The sequence below is a fragment of the Lepidochelys kempii genome, chromosome 1 (genome assembly GCF_965140285.1).
Source record: "Lepidochelys kempii isolate rLepKem1 chromosome 1, rLepKem1.hap1, whole genome shotgun sequence".
Lineage (NCBI taxonomy): Eukaryota > Metazoa > Chordata > Testudines > Cheloniidae > Lepidochelys > Lepidochelys kempii.
This window is the reverse complement of record NC_136380.1, coordinates 341,883,515-341,897,119: the sequence shown is the minus strand read 5'-3', so window position 1 is coordinate 341,897,119 and position 13,605 is coordinate 341,883,515. Positions and strand designations below refer to the sequence as shown.

At 48.8% G+C, this 13,605-nt stretch overlaps 1 protein-coding gene across 1 annotated transcript in view; it reads left to right on the top strand.

Annotated features, from left to right (window-relative positions):
* Positions 1 to 4,253: 4,253 nt before the first annotated feature.
* Positions 4,254 to 13,605, top strand: part of GATA3 (GATA binding protein 3) — a 34,817-nt gene continuing 25,465 nt past the window's right edge. The window contains exon 1 of the mRNA XM_073328809.2: positions 4,254 to 4,340. The gene's annotated coding sequence lies outside the window, so the exon portion shown is untranslated. The remainder of the gene's footprint in view (positions 4,341 to 13,605) is intronic.

Sequence of the window (13,605 nt, the reverse complement as noted above, 5' to 3'; positions counted from 1 at the left end):
GTTCTGACTTTACTTCCCAAATCCTTGATTCGGGGTGGAGGGAATGAACTTTGCATTTTCAATTCCAAAGCTTTCCCCTCTTCGCCACCCTCCCCACCATGTCATTAGGTCGATCATATGAATGTACAAAGCTGGAGCGACTGGAAATCGTTTTAAAGGGAATGCAGTTTGCCCGCACAGAGCACAGCATCAAAGCCGAAGCGGCTGGCTTGGAAACATTAGATGAAGCTATTTAGCTTGAAAAATAAAATTCTAATTACGTTTAATATATATATATATATATATATATATATATATATATCCGAGGAGGGTATTTCTTTCAGTGGGGCTGTTATTGATTTTTTGGGGCGGGGAGAGCGAGGAAGATCCATTTTAAAAAAGAGCCGGAGAAGGAGCTTGAATGATAGAGAATAAAACATTCCTGCTCTTTGCTAACCACCCCGTTCCTTAGGGCGGTGGGGCTATCGATAACCACACCAGGTAGATGATATTTATGGAGGAACCGCCTGCAAATCTTTCTTTTGCTGGGTCCTGGATAGATGTTGTTTATTTGGGTCCTCGATTTCGATGGCTCCAAATATAAAACGTGCATCTACGCCTGTATGTCAGGCGTGTCTTTGTGTGCGCTGCAAATTTTCACACGCGCTGCAGATTTAGCATCGTTGAAGGCTGGCTGATTTTGAAAATACAAGTCGTATTTTTAAAAACCCTTTGCTATCTGAATATTGCTCTACTGTAGTTTGGGATGGAAACTGCAGGCATCGAGGGCTGAGATATTTATGATAAACCCTGCGTGCCATTTAAAACCTCATTAGTGATGTTTAACCTTTGAAGCGCCAGCCATCATCTCTGGAAATGAATTTAAGGGTGTGGGGTTAATCCATGTGTGTGTGCGCGCGAGCGCGCAGGCGCGCGCCCAGCTACCAGTCCCTGCTGCAGAAAAGGGCTTGATACAGGCTGAATCTTGAAACAAAAGAGAAGGTGTCTGGATTGTCTTTCGCAATTTCGCAGGTTGCTCACTTGCCCAGGGGAAGTTGGATCCAGCTAGATCCAATGAAACTCAATATTCCCCCTCCCCGCCCCCAGTAATATCTGTAATCCTGGATAGACCCACAATACTGCAGCGTCATGTTTATTGCACCTACATATTTCCAAGCAGACAACTTAGTTTGGGATGAGCTTCTGTAGGCACCAGCGTTAATGGCTGAACTTACAACCATTTAACCAACCACAATATAACCCAAATATACCGCAGCTAATAATCCTATTGGTTAATAATGGAGGAAACAATTAGTTTAAGGTTTTATTCCCACTTCGCTCTTTATTATTATTCCCTGATTTAGCCTAGGCTCTTCCTATAGGCTCAATACAAGCTTTTTTAAACTCGCGCGCCTCGTGGTTTTAACACGATCGTGAATAGCGAGCCCATGTTTGTCTGTATTAACTCTACCTGCTCTCCATCCGTTTCCACGGGATCCGAATTAAAACTGTCGGCGGCATCGCTTGCCTGTTTTTATTTGTATTTAATTGAGAAGCGACTCCCCTCTGCCGTCCTAATTATCTTTAATTGATCGCCTTCAGTGAATGCGTTCGCTAAAGATAGAATTGGGGGAGCGATCAGGTTACTCGTCACCTTACAAAGAGTCACTTTAGAAAGGAGTACTTGTGGCACCTTAGAGACTAACCAATTTATTTGAGGGAGATCGCAAATTGCCAGAGTCAGCAGAAAAAAATAACCCAGAGCTAGGAGTGGATTTTTCCCCCCCGCAAATGATCAATTTACTCGCTGATTTATTGAGCCTAGTTTCAGCGGGGGTAAAACCAAACCAAACCAAGCCCCCTTCTCTGACTCCCCCCTGCTGGCGTCCAGGCCGGGCACCCTTCGCTTGGCTGATGAGCCAACCGCAGGGCAGGGAAGGTGCATTTTCTGCCCGGTGCCCCAAGGCTTGATCCAAAGCCCGTTGAAATCAATGAGCAGATTGCCACGGGCTATATGCACCAGGGGCCCTGCCATGATGTGATCGCTGCGCGCTATACAGGGGACAACATCTCCCTTGTAGGCACCGGGTCATTTAGTGAAGTATAGAAGGAAGAGATGACATCGAAACTCAAGTGGAGGGTTCCCCTCCCGCCCCCAGCCTTCTATTCTCTGGTACTAAGAGTGAAATATATATCATGGCAAAAAATACAGTCTAGCTGCCCTGGGCTTCCGTTTTAGGGGCAACATTTCCAGGTGATTCCTTAGGAAACGTGTCAGTCCGGCATTCTGTCTTTCTGGACATGCCCGAGGCTTTTCGTCCATGAATAGAGCTCCTTCCACCAACAAAAGAAAAGCATCTCGGGCAGGGGTTTAGCTCTCTGCTGTACGAATACTCTGACGGGAGAATTAACCTTCCTTTCGGTCCTATGCCGCTGCCCTGCCCGATCAGTTGCATCAGGGAGCAGACATCGGTGGCTTGATTTTAGTTTGGTTTATTCCCTCCTTCCTCCCCCGGCCCCCCAACGTGAGGTTTGGACGGTAGCGCCATAAAACGTGCCCCAGGAAAATGGCCCGGTGGTCTCCGTTCTCAGTCCGATTTGGACCCTCACTTCAGTCTCGATTTAAACTACGCCCCAGCTCCGCGATCGAAAGCGTTACAGCTGGATCGCCCGGGCAGACCCGACGTTTGTCTTCCTGTCACCAAAGCTGTGTACGGACTACCAAGGTGTAAACGATCCCCCCCCCGCCCAGTTCGGCGAAATAGAAACGATTCTACCCAGGATCTTTCGGGAAGCGCCAGATTGAAACAGACACGTGCTGGTTCCTGTCTGTCCGAAGGTTTAGGGTTAACATTAGCACGTCCCGTATCTCCCCGAACTAGGAGGGCATGGAAGTGGGCTCTTGCCGTGGGTTATTGCTGTCCAACAACTGCATCAGTGAAGGAAGATTTCACAGCCAGGCTGCCCCTCTGCGTTAGCTCCTTGCTGCTCTCTGGGCACGGAGAGCCCACGGTTACTTTTGAAATGCGGCCACCGGCTTAGAAGTGGGGTGTTTTCCTAGGCACGATTCACGCAAAGGGTGCTTTCCCCGCGTCCCCCTTTCAGAGCTGCATTCAGATCAAGAGCTTTTTAATTTCGTTTTGTTTTTGGTCTTGTACAAACTAACTGGCACAAGAACAGAGGTGTATTTAACCACACACACACACTGTTTAAAAATCACCAGCGACGCATTTGACTGTATCATTCCGGGGAAGGGAAAATAGGTGATTTTTTGCGTCTTTTAAAGCGTACACAGTTTAATTTCCTGGGTGCAGGGCCCGACTCAGAAATTGTCAGCCCTTCTCTGCTGGGGACGGGGCTGAATCCGGCCCTGTTGCGTTTTAGGAAGGTCGCCACCGGATTTTTGACGACGGCTGGTGGATCTCACCTCCCGGGAGCAAGAACTTGAGCAAGTCTCTTTCCCGCTGTGAACAGTCTTCACTGCCGGTGGGATCCAGGTCTAATTAAAAATCCGCCATCGTGTGAGTGAGAGTTTTCTCTGCAGAGTTGTGTGTTTGTGACTTTGCCTGAAAGTGTGTGTTTTGTCTTCGGGTCTTTGTGTCTGGGTGGGAGTTGTCTCCACAGAGCTGTGTGTGTGTGGATTTTCTCGGCAGATCTCCATGTATGAGCGTGTTAGAGGGTTTGTGTTTTCTCTCTAGTTCTCTGCGACACAAGAGTTTTCTCTCCAGATCTGTGCGTGTTTATTTGCTCTCCAGACGTTTGACTCACGCACTAAAGTGCCTCACAAAAGCCAAAAACAAACAAACAAACAAACAACAGGAATCAACGCGGTGTTACCGCTTTTCCTCGAAAGCTTTTGATCTCAATGGAACGAACCCCGGTCGTATTTATACCGAGTGTATCCTTGAAACAAAACAAAAGAAAACACCTTTACAGGCGTTATAGGCAACGACCATCGTGCCTGGCACGGGTTACACCCCGTTCCAGTCGACTTCCAGCCCCAGTACCTGCCTCTTCCCCCCACCCTCCCTTCCCCTCTTCCCCCCACCCTCCCTTCCCCCCGTCCCATGTGATTCGCAGGCTGGGTGTGTAATGGCATGCCCATCATATTTCTCTCACTCTTTCTCTGCCCTTTTCCAACCCGGAAGAGCTCTGATCTTCTAGACAGCCAGGAGGAGGAGAGGAGGAGGTCAGAGATTTGGGTGGGTGTTCGGAGGATGTGGATCACCCACGTTTTACTTCTCGCTGGAAGCTCGAGAGATGCCATCGGCCTCAGCAGCTGCCGGAGCAGTCGAGTCTGTCTGTCATTGCCGCCTTTAGATCGTCAGCAGATCAGGACAAAATAAGAAGCAGCTGCCCAGGTCAGTGAATATTGAGGTTCTCCCCCCTCCTCCCCTCACTCTCACTCTTTCCCGTCTCCACGTGGAGAGAATTAGAAGGGATCTCGGCTCAAAGCGGGCAGCAGACGCTGGCTGAAATGTAACACGACCCCACTCTTATTTGTCTTCAGTCGCTGGAGCTATTTGGATGTTTCTCAGTGACCTTGGGGGAAGACCCAGCTTGCCCGAGAGCTTGTTACCTCTGAAAGCTAGAGCTGAGGGGTGGGGCGTGGGGGGAAAGCATTGGAAGAGGTTGACAACAACTGCTTTGCCTATGCGTGCTGGGTAGCCGGGGACAGGGCTGCTTTCACAGATGGCACCGCACATCTGCGTGTGTAGACGGAGGGGATGAGAGAAGAAGCGTTTAGGCGTGTCTACTGTGTTGTGTATTATAGTTGTGTGGGTAATGATATTAGACGGATATGTCTGCTGGAATGTAATTAATCAACGAGCGAATCGGTGTATACACGCTCTCCCCTAAATATAGATCATTCTTTTTATATCTAATCTCTCCCTCTCTCTTTCTCTCTCACACACTTGCATATATTCGGTAGCAAATACAAGTGCACCTACATATAAGTGTACCAGGAACAGAAACATATAACCTACCTCTGTCACACATCTGCATGTGCGTGTGCATACAATCCTACACTGCTTTCTAACCAGACTGCATCAGAGCACACTTCGCCCAGTCACCCAGCAATCTCCTTGGCTGTATTCTGAGCGCAGCGTTGATCCATTTAGAGCCGGCTGTCTATGTAATCTGGTTTCTAAAGAACGGGAAATGGTCTGGCTGGACGTGTCCGGCTGTTTTAAGACAGGTTTCTTGAAGGGACTGGTACCTGTATAATGGAGAATGATGATTTCACTACATCCTAAGGCGTGTCTGGATCCCTCCTACCTCTCCCCCCCCCCCCCAAACTTGCCATCCGCTAGATCATGTAGGGTATTTAAACTAGTAATTGGGTGCCTTGGAAATGTATTTGAGTGTTAAGAAATGAGCATTAGCTGTAATTGAGCTCATTCAAAAATGTCAGCTCCTCTTACCTTCATTTGTCCATAAATAGGAGCGGGAGCATTAGGTGATGGGTTTTACTGTAACCGGATAATTAATACTCATTGGATATACTTGTTTTCTTCATTATTTATGGGCGGCGGTTGTAAAGCTAGGTAGCCCGGGTCTTTTATGTAAGGCTCGTGTCATTTGGTCTGGGGTGTGTGTGAGTATTTCAAGTTGTAGACCTGTATTTGTGTGTCCCCAGAGAATGTGAAGTTTGTGTATTTCGAGGTTTATGCCTTTGTGTGTGTGTTGTTAGTTAGGATTTGTGTTAATGTGTTTCACTGCGTTACTTAGTATATTAAGTTTGTTTCCATCCGTGTGTTGTGCGAGCCTGGACATTGTTAGGTATATTTCCCTCTCTTTGTTGTATGAGTTTGTGGTTAGTGTGTGTTGTCATCTGTGTAGTGTGTGAGTCTGTGTGTCTTTCGGTTCCCATGGGGTTTTCGGTTCCCAGGCTGTGTTAGCTTGCGCGTTAGTGTGTAGTTCAATAGGTGGATTGTGTTAACTTGTGTCAGCTTTGTGTTGTGTTAGCGTGTACGTGCTTGCAGACTGTGTGTTCGTGTTTCAGTCTCCGTGTTAAGTTGTGTGATAGGGGGACAGAATCGATCCAATTAAAAGCAAATGTTCTCAAGAGCCCCTAAAAGGCCTAAAGAGAGCTTAGGAGAGTCGCTGTTTAGCCACCAGTCAGAGATCACTTCGCAGCAATGACCGGCCTCGAAAACTACGGATTTATCTGGCAAACGCCCGCTTCTGTCTGGGAGATTTTAGAGAGGAAAAGCCCTACTGTGAGGGCAGATACTGTGTCTTCAGTCTGACAATCCCCTTTAGATCCAGCGTCCCACCGAACAGGGAAAGCGATGGAATATCACACGACAAAATAGCTGGTGTAAATGTCTCGTTTTCCTTAGATTCCCCTGACTCGATCTACCTTCGTGAGATGGGGGAAATAAAACGATCCATCCGCAGCGAGGTTACATTCAGCAAAGGGCAAATTAAACCAGATTTCGGCTTCTGTTTTCGTGGAAAAAAAACATGAACCCATTCGCTGCATCGATGTGTATAATGTATGATGTGTATGCATCGTGTGTCGTGCGGTGTCTGCAGTTTTTTGTATGTCACACGAAAATACACACCCAGGGTACAGAATACATATGCATGAAGGGACAGCGGGATTTATTTTAGGGAATGCATCATTTAGTTTAGGGGATACACACAGATCTTGATTCCCTTCCAGTAGCGAGAATGAGACATTCCTTAAAAGAAGGTCACTTCCATTGTTATTCAGAACGCTCTGCTCAGTAAAGGGAAAAGAGAAATGTTTTCACCCCCACAAGGAAATTTTGCTGTTAATTCATTCACTCCCCCTGCCCTGGCGTCTTCCCTTGGTGTATTTTCATTGTGTTTTACTTTGTTACGGGCCTCTGGCCAGAGGCGAGGCTGACAATTTTTTTTTTAAAGGCTTTAAACCTGGTTATAGTTTCATTCGTAGCCATTTTGTGGGACTCCCCGGGTAAATAAAGTGTCGTTTGGGATTAAAAACCAGCTGGTTTACCAGCTGCCCTCAAGATTCGTTTAAATTCGCCTTTGAATCTATCGGTCAAAATTGTCCCAAGCGATGAAGGATGGATAGGCGCTAAATGCACCCTTACCCACGTAGACTTCCTTTAGGGTGGAGGGGGCAGAGAATATTTTTGGCTGCTTGAAAAGAAGCGAGGAATTCCTACCTAGAAGTGAGCGTTCACTCCTTTCAAGGCGAATGTAGCGGTGGGTTTAAGCAGGACTGGTTTATAAATTAACTTCTTCAACTCTCGGCGTTAAGATCAATCGGATGGGGTTGGGGGGGGGGGGGGGAAATAGATTTTTTTTCTACATCCAAGTGATGATTCGAAGAGAGAAGGTCGCTTTATTTGCCGTAAGACTCTCTGGGACCTGTCCTCAGTGGCAGTGAATTATCTTGCTGTACCCTCGGATTTTTTTCCTCTCTGTCTCCAGACATCTTTCCAAAATACGGACCGATTCGAGTTAAATCTCGATGCAGCTACGTTTGAAAGATGGGGGGTGTTATCTAATATTATTATAATATTTTTGTGTGTATGTGTCTGATGCTGAAGAAAAAATGGAAGTGGACCTTACCAGGTCGGAGCTTGAAACTGACCTGCATGGACAACAAGCCCTGCTCTATGTGGGTGTCATCACCCGGCCTAGAGAGGAGCTGGGGGTACCAATAACCCTGACAGGACAGGACACCTCTTCTTTCTCCGAGCTCCTCTCTCTCTGTCTCTGCCGTGCAGTTTGGGAATGTGCAAGGGGCAGAGAGGGCGCCTCTGGGACTCGCGGAGCCGGTTTTGATCCTTTCTCGGACCTTGTGTCCTGGGGCAGTAGCCCTTCTCCTCAGCTTCAAAGGGGGAGAGGGGGTTCCCCCCCGCAAGAAAAGGCCCAACCTCTCCCCCAGTTTTCATTCTTGGAATTTGTTTGCTTAGGGCAGATGAGGGGTTTCCCCCTTTCTCCACCCACCCACCTCTCTAGCTACAATTCGTCTGATTTTTTTTTTGGGGAGGGGGGAATTAGGGTAAGAGAGGGGAAGGGGAAAGATCACTGGAAACGGGGTAATCAGTCGTTGATCTTTTCTCTCTTTCAGTCTGGTGCGTGTCTGCGCCTTTGTGTTTCCTCCTGATTTGCAAAAGAGGGAGAGAGGTGAAATTATTCGAAAAAACCCCATCGGGCTCCTTTCAGAGCCAAGGGCGTGAGGCAGCACCTCAGTGTCCATTAGGGCAGGCTTGCTTTAAAAATAAAATAAAAAAAATAAAACCAAAGAAAAATCCGAACCGAGCAGCGCTTCCTGCTTGTGGTTCCCTTTTCACTGATAAAGGGGTTGGGGAGAACAGATCGTTTCTGGCTGATTCATTGCAATAGGGGGTGGCGTGTGCTGGGGGGGGGGGAAGCTTTCGCCTCTCTCGTTCTTTGTTTAAACTCAGAACAGTTCTGCAAATCCAGCCTCGTCCCCATCCATCTCCTTCTCACACACCGGGCTTTAGGGGGTCGATTTGTTTGGCTTTAAGCGGTTGTGGCTTCTGTTGTCTTCATCCTAGGAGGTGACAACCCCGAATTGACATTAGGCTGTTTACACTTCCCCACCCCTGGCGGAGGCTGGAATATGGGGCTCCCCGCTCCCCCCTTTTCCCGCCCCCCCATCCCCTTTGACGGGGCACAAGTTGTTTTACACGGCAAAAAGTCTTCGGAGCTCTGCCCTGGGCCGTGTCCTTTGCATAACCCTCCGATCGGTAGCCCCAGGCTGTTTAGACAGCTTTACCTGTACTCCTCTCGTCCCCTGTAAAAATCCCAACCCGGCACACGTAATTTAATCCGCTTTCAGTCAACTGTAGTCTAAAGGGGCTGGGGGGGGGGGGGAGGGGGCTGCTTCTTCCTTTCCCTGTCCCAAGGAGACGTAGAAATTCGGACCAGGTGCTGGTAATAATGATGGGCACCGAACGAACCCAGCCACAGAGGCTTCGACTGGGAGAGAGACTTTTCGGGAAAGTGCTCCCCAGCTGTTAACGACTGGATCCCACTCCCCTTCTCAGCCAAGCCGTTCACACGGGCACCGGGACTGGCCTGGCTTTGTTCAGCTAGCTCCATGCCCGTTGCAGCGGTCCGGCAACCTTCAGAGACCCCGGGTGGCTTTGGGGCGGGCATCCCCGGTTGGTTGTGGGGTACTAGAGAAACCTTCCCGAGGGGAGTGTAGGGGTTGTGTTTGCCTGTTTTGTGTGTGACGGACCTTTCCCAGCCAGGGAGCCCTTCTTCCCACCCCCACCCCCCAAAAAACTGCCTTCTTCCCTCCTCCCTCCAGTTCCTGCCTGCCCCAAGCCGCTGTGACTTCTGGCTCCTTCTCGCTCTCTCAGCTGGAAAAGATCTACAGACCGCCCTGCATGATCTCAGCGCCACGTCCCTCACCTTCAAATCGAATTAACCGCCCCCCCGCGCCGCAACCCCTATTGTTTTTTTGCTAATTGCTCCAACAATGGGTCCCTGTTAGAACCGAGCTGTCAATTAAAGCCCCTGCTGGGGTGGGAGGAATGATGTCAAACTACACCGTGCTCAGCTGGACAAGGAGGGGGAAGGAACAGCCCGGGCTGAGCTGAGCCGCCTGTACTGTCCGGATAGACGCGTAGGGAACCCTAACTCTCTTTAGCTCCCCAGGAATTATAAGGCTGATGTTCAGATTCAGGGAGCCACCATCGGTAAATAGATTGCCATGCCATTATCACTGCTGTTATTTTGGTATTTAGGCAGCTCTTAAACTCTATCCCCGGACTGTTTGAGGAGTATTGAGGACTAATGAAGAAATACTTCGCTAGTATTTTCTGCATATTAAGGACCAATACACATGTCATCCGAGGTGTTTGCTTTCAGTCCACAAGCCCCAAATCTCCGGGATTCTTTTGATCACATTTTGTCGTCGTCGTCTCCCCCCCCCCCCCCCCGCGCCCCCGTCTCAAGAGTTGCACAGAAAATTCGACGTTAAAGAGAAGGCTGACAGATTTGTAACGCAAGGGTTGGGGATGCAGGTGGAATTAGTCCCGGGTCCTTTACAAAGCAGAGTTCAGTCGAAGAGCTATAGTAGTTAGACTTGTTAGGCCATTCCAGTCCATGCCCTAATCAGTGTCAGATTGTTCCATAAAGTGCATATTTTCAGTTCTACCCTCGTGCGGGATATGATCCATATTTGCCCTAATGCACATATTTATGTTTTTGCAGCAAATTGAAACATTTCTTCTCCATTTCTCCTCCAAATCACTTATGTAAACAAGTTTAATGATCGCCCAAGGCTCCCAGAAACACAAGTTTTCTTTGCTGGGATTAGCAACTTTAGGATTTCTACATGAATATTCCTTTTTACTGTCTCTCTGCACGCCTGCGAATTTATGTGGGCTTGGCTATAACTCTTTCCAAATACAGTTTTATCTCACCTAACCTGTCACGGCATCGTAACATCTGCGCTTTGAAAACACTGATCTTATTACGATGATCATCTTAATTCACCTTTTTGGGGGGAGGGGTTTTTAAATGTCCAACGCAATCTTCTCTAGAAATCTCCTGTTTCCCTCCGGGGCTTTCGGTCTGTATATGGGGAGGGGGTCTTCATAAAATGTTCCTTGTCTCATCATGAGACCCACTGCAACGTTGGACAGTCAGAGGGGGGAGAAGGGGCTGCCTTTGAAATGACCCTCTGCCCGCCTCCTCCGCTAAAAAAGAGAATTTCCCTTGAAATTGATGGAGCCCGGCAGGATTCCCCCTCCTATGATCGCTTTAAGCAATACATAATGACATTAAGTAAAAAAGGAACATCCAAGTAGAATCCTTCTTACCTATAGGAGACTGGGGAGAGAGAGACCAGGGTTTTTGCAGCATCCACTCTCCGATGGTGAAATTGCTAATGCAGAGAACAGGCTAAGGTGCAGCAAGGGAACCCGAGAGGCCAGCAAATGTTACAGGCTGGGGGTGGGTGGGGGGGAATCCTGCCCATGTGCCCCCTCCATCCCAGTCCGGGGTGGGGGGGGGAGAAGAAGCGGGGATAGAGAGAGAGCAGGAGGAAAAGGGAATCGTGTGGACACACTGACACCGTTACTCTCTATAAGCATTGAAGAGTTGGTCCAAACCTAATGCGTCTCAGATTAATTAGTGCACGGCGCTCCTTGAGCGCCCGGTTCTTGGCGCGCGTGTGTGTAAGCCCCCCTCCAGCCCCGAGAAGCGCCTCTCTCTCTCTCTCTCTCTCTCTGCAGCCCCTTGCCTGCCTGCCTCTTGCCCTGCTAATGGGCTCCCTGGCACGCTGCATGGCTTCCCCTCGGCAGCATGGCTCTGAGCTCGGCTCCTGACGTCAATGCCCTGTGGCGTCGGCTAGGCTGGCCAGCGAAGGGCAATGCAGAGAGGATCAAAAGAGCAACCTCCCATTTCCCAATTACACACTGTCAATCCAGCAGTCCAAGGGAGGCGGGGGGAGAAGCTGGGAAGCAGACACTGAATACCCCTCCTTGCAGCCCCGGCTCCATTACGCACAGCATCCCCTTCGAGCGACTCAGCCCCCGGGTGCCTACCTGACTGCTCAGCGCCCTGTGGGCAACAAACAAGCCATGCCAGCGCACCCAGAAATCAAACCTGCTTGCTTGGGCAAAGTGGTAGCACGGTGCTCGGAGCTGTACACTCAGCAGATCCGAATGGGAGCCCGGGAGATGAGCTATTGAGTGATTCGCTCATCTCCTTTTATTGCATTAGTTAAAAGCCCTTGGACTTGTTTATATCCGTGGCCCCCCACCACCTTTTAAATGTCTTGCATCCCCAGAGTTCATGTTCTAACCGGGATGGATAAACCGATATTTATCCGTTTATTCCTGCAAGCACAACAGTTCGGCAGTATGTTTTCTCTGTCTCTACACCTCAGAACTGCCCAACTCAGAAAAGTAACTGAATGTAGGTAGCAATTTATCCGCTAGGAAGAGATCTACAAATTAGAATATATCATTTTTGTAATACAACCAATTCAATTTGCATACGTGCAAACATGTGCATAATAAATGTATTTAACTGTCATGACTATTTCACCATAAAATCTCTCTCTCTCTCTGTCGGCTGTGTGCGGAGCAATTTCCAGTTTGCATAAAAGACTGACTAATTAAAGCTTTGGAGGACTGACATATGCGGAACGATTGTATACCTCTTTTGGTGCTGCTGTGGGCCCAATCAATAAGGTGTTGGCCCGCTGGGACAAGGGCCGAGGCTGAAACGTTTTTCAAAGGACGCCGTTTTCCACTTAGCCCGTAGCGCTGGGGAGTGGACTGCGTCGGTCGCCTTTTGCATTAATTAAACGCTCCTCATTGAAGTGCTGGGGCGTGTACTCAGACAATGGGGCTACATGGCATGATCAATCTGCTGCCCATGTATAGATCCACGTATATATTGTTGCCCGGCACTTTATTTCGCTCACGCCTTTGAAGTCACCCCCCCCCCCCCGCTCCTTCTCCCCGATCCGTGCACGCTTTAATTGAATTATTTATTTACTTGACACTTGGCTATTTTGCAATCTCCTCCGGGGCAGCCATGTAACTTGTTGCACGTTTGAAAAAGCCAGCGCCTGCCTCTGAGCCACTAGGGGACGCACTGGCTCAATAGACCGAACGGCCCTCGCCCGTTCGAAAGCTCCCAGCCAATCAGGACAGGCTTTCACAAGCGCCCTCTTCCTGCTCCTTCCTGATTGGTACACTCCTTGCTCACAGGAGCCAGTCCCCTGGCTGGCTCGTCCCGAGCCCTCTTTCACCCACTGAGCTGGCTCTGGGCACTTCGTTTGCATGCTCAGGCCACATGGGTCGTAATGGGGCATTAATGTTTTCGTTATTGTTTGTGCCGGCGGTGGAAATGAAAGTGGTCAGATGAGCGCTGAGAAAGCAGGGACTTTCTCTTTCTCGCCGGTGGAGTTTGAGACCCAGAAAGGAGATCGCAGCAGGCACGTTCAGCTGCAACTCTGTAGCTTGGTTTCCCGACCAGAAAACAAACAAACAGAGCAAAAGCAAACAAACAAACAAGAAAACCACAAAAACAAAACAAAAAACGAACAAAAAAACCCCAACAGCCCCCCCCTCAACAACCTCCCCCTTCCCCGCGCCCGCTTCACTATTTTAATGGTACTGTAGGTTAAACTACGTTCTGCTTGAGCTTTGTTTCGTGGATCTCTTTTTCTTCTCAGCTGAATGGAATCGGGTGTAATAAAGGAACAACTCCAAAAGCATGGGTATTTCTGAAATAATGTTTCTTCACGTTGTTCCAGGACGTTGACACATTTCAGGAACAAACACTCTCTCACACACGTTCTAAAGTACAACTGTCCCCCCAGATTAGCCCTACTTGGGAATTAACTAATTGACCTGGAAGGGGTAATGCTTTAAAATGATACATTAGTATCTGAGACATGCATCCGATGAAGTGAGCCGTAGCTCACCAAAGCTTATGCTCAAATAAATTGGGTAGTCTCTAAGACGCCACAGGTACTCCTGTTCTTTTTGCGGATACAGATTAACAGGGCTGCTACTCTGAAATTTGACTGTGAATGGCTAGGCAGCTACAAAAGCAGTTTCTCTTCCCTTGGTTTTCACACCTCAACTGCTAGAAGAGGGCCTCAGCCTCCCTGATTGAACTAAC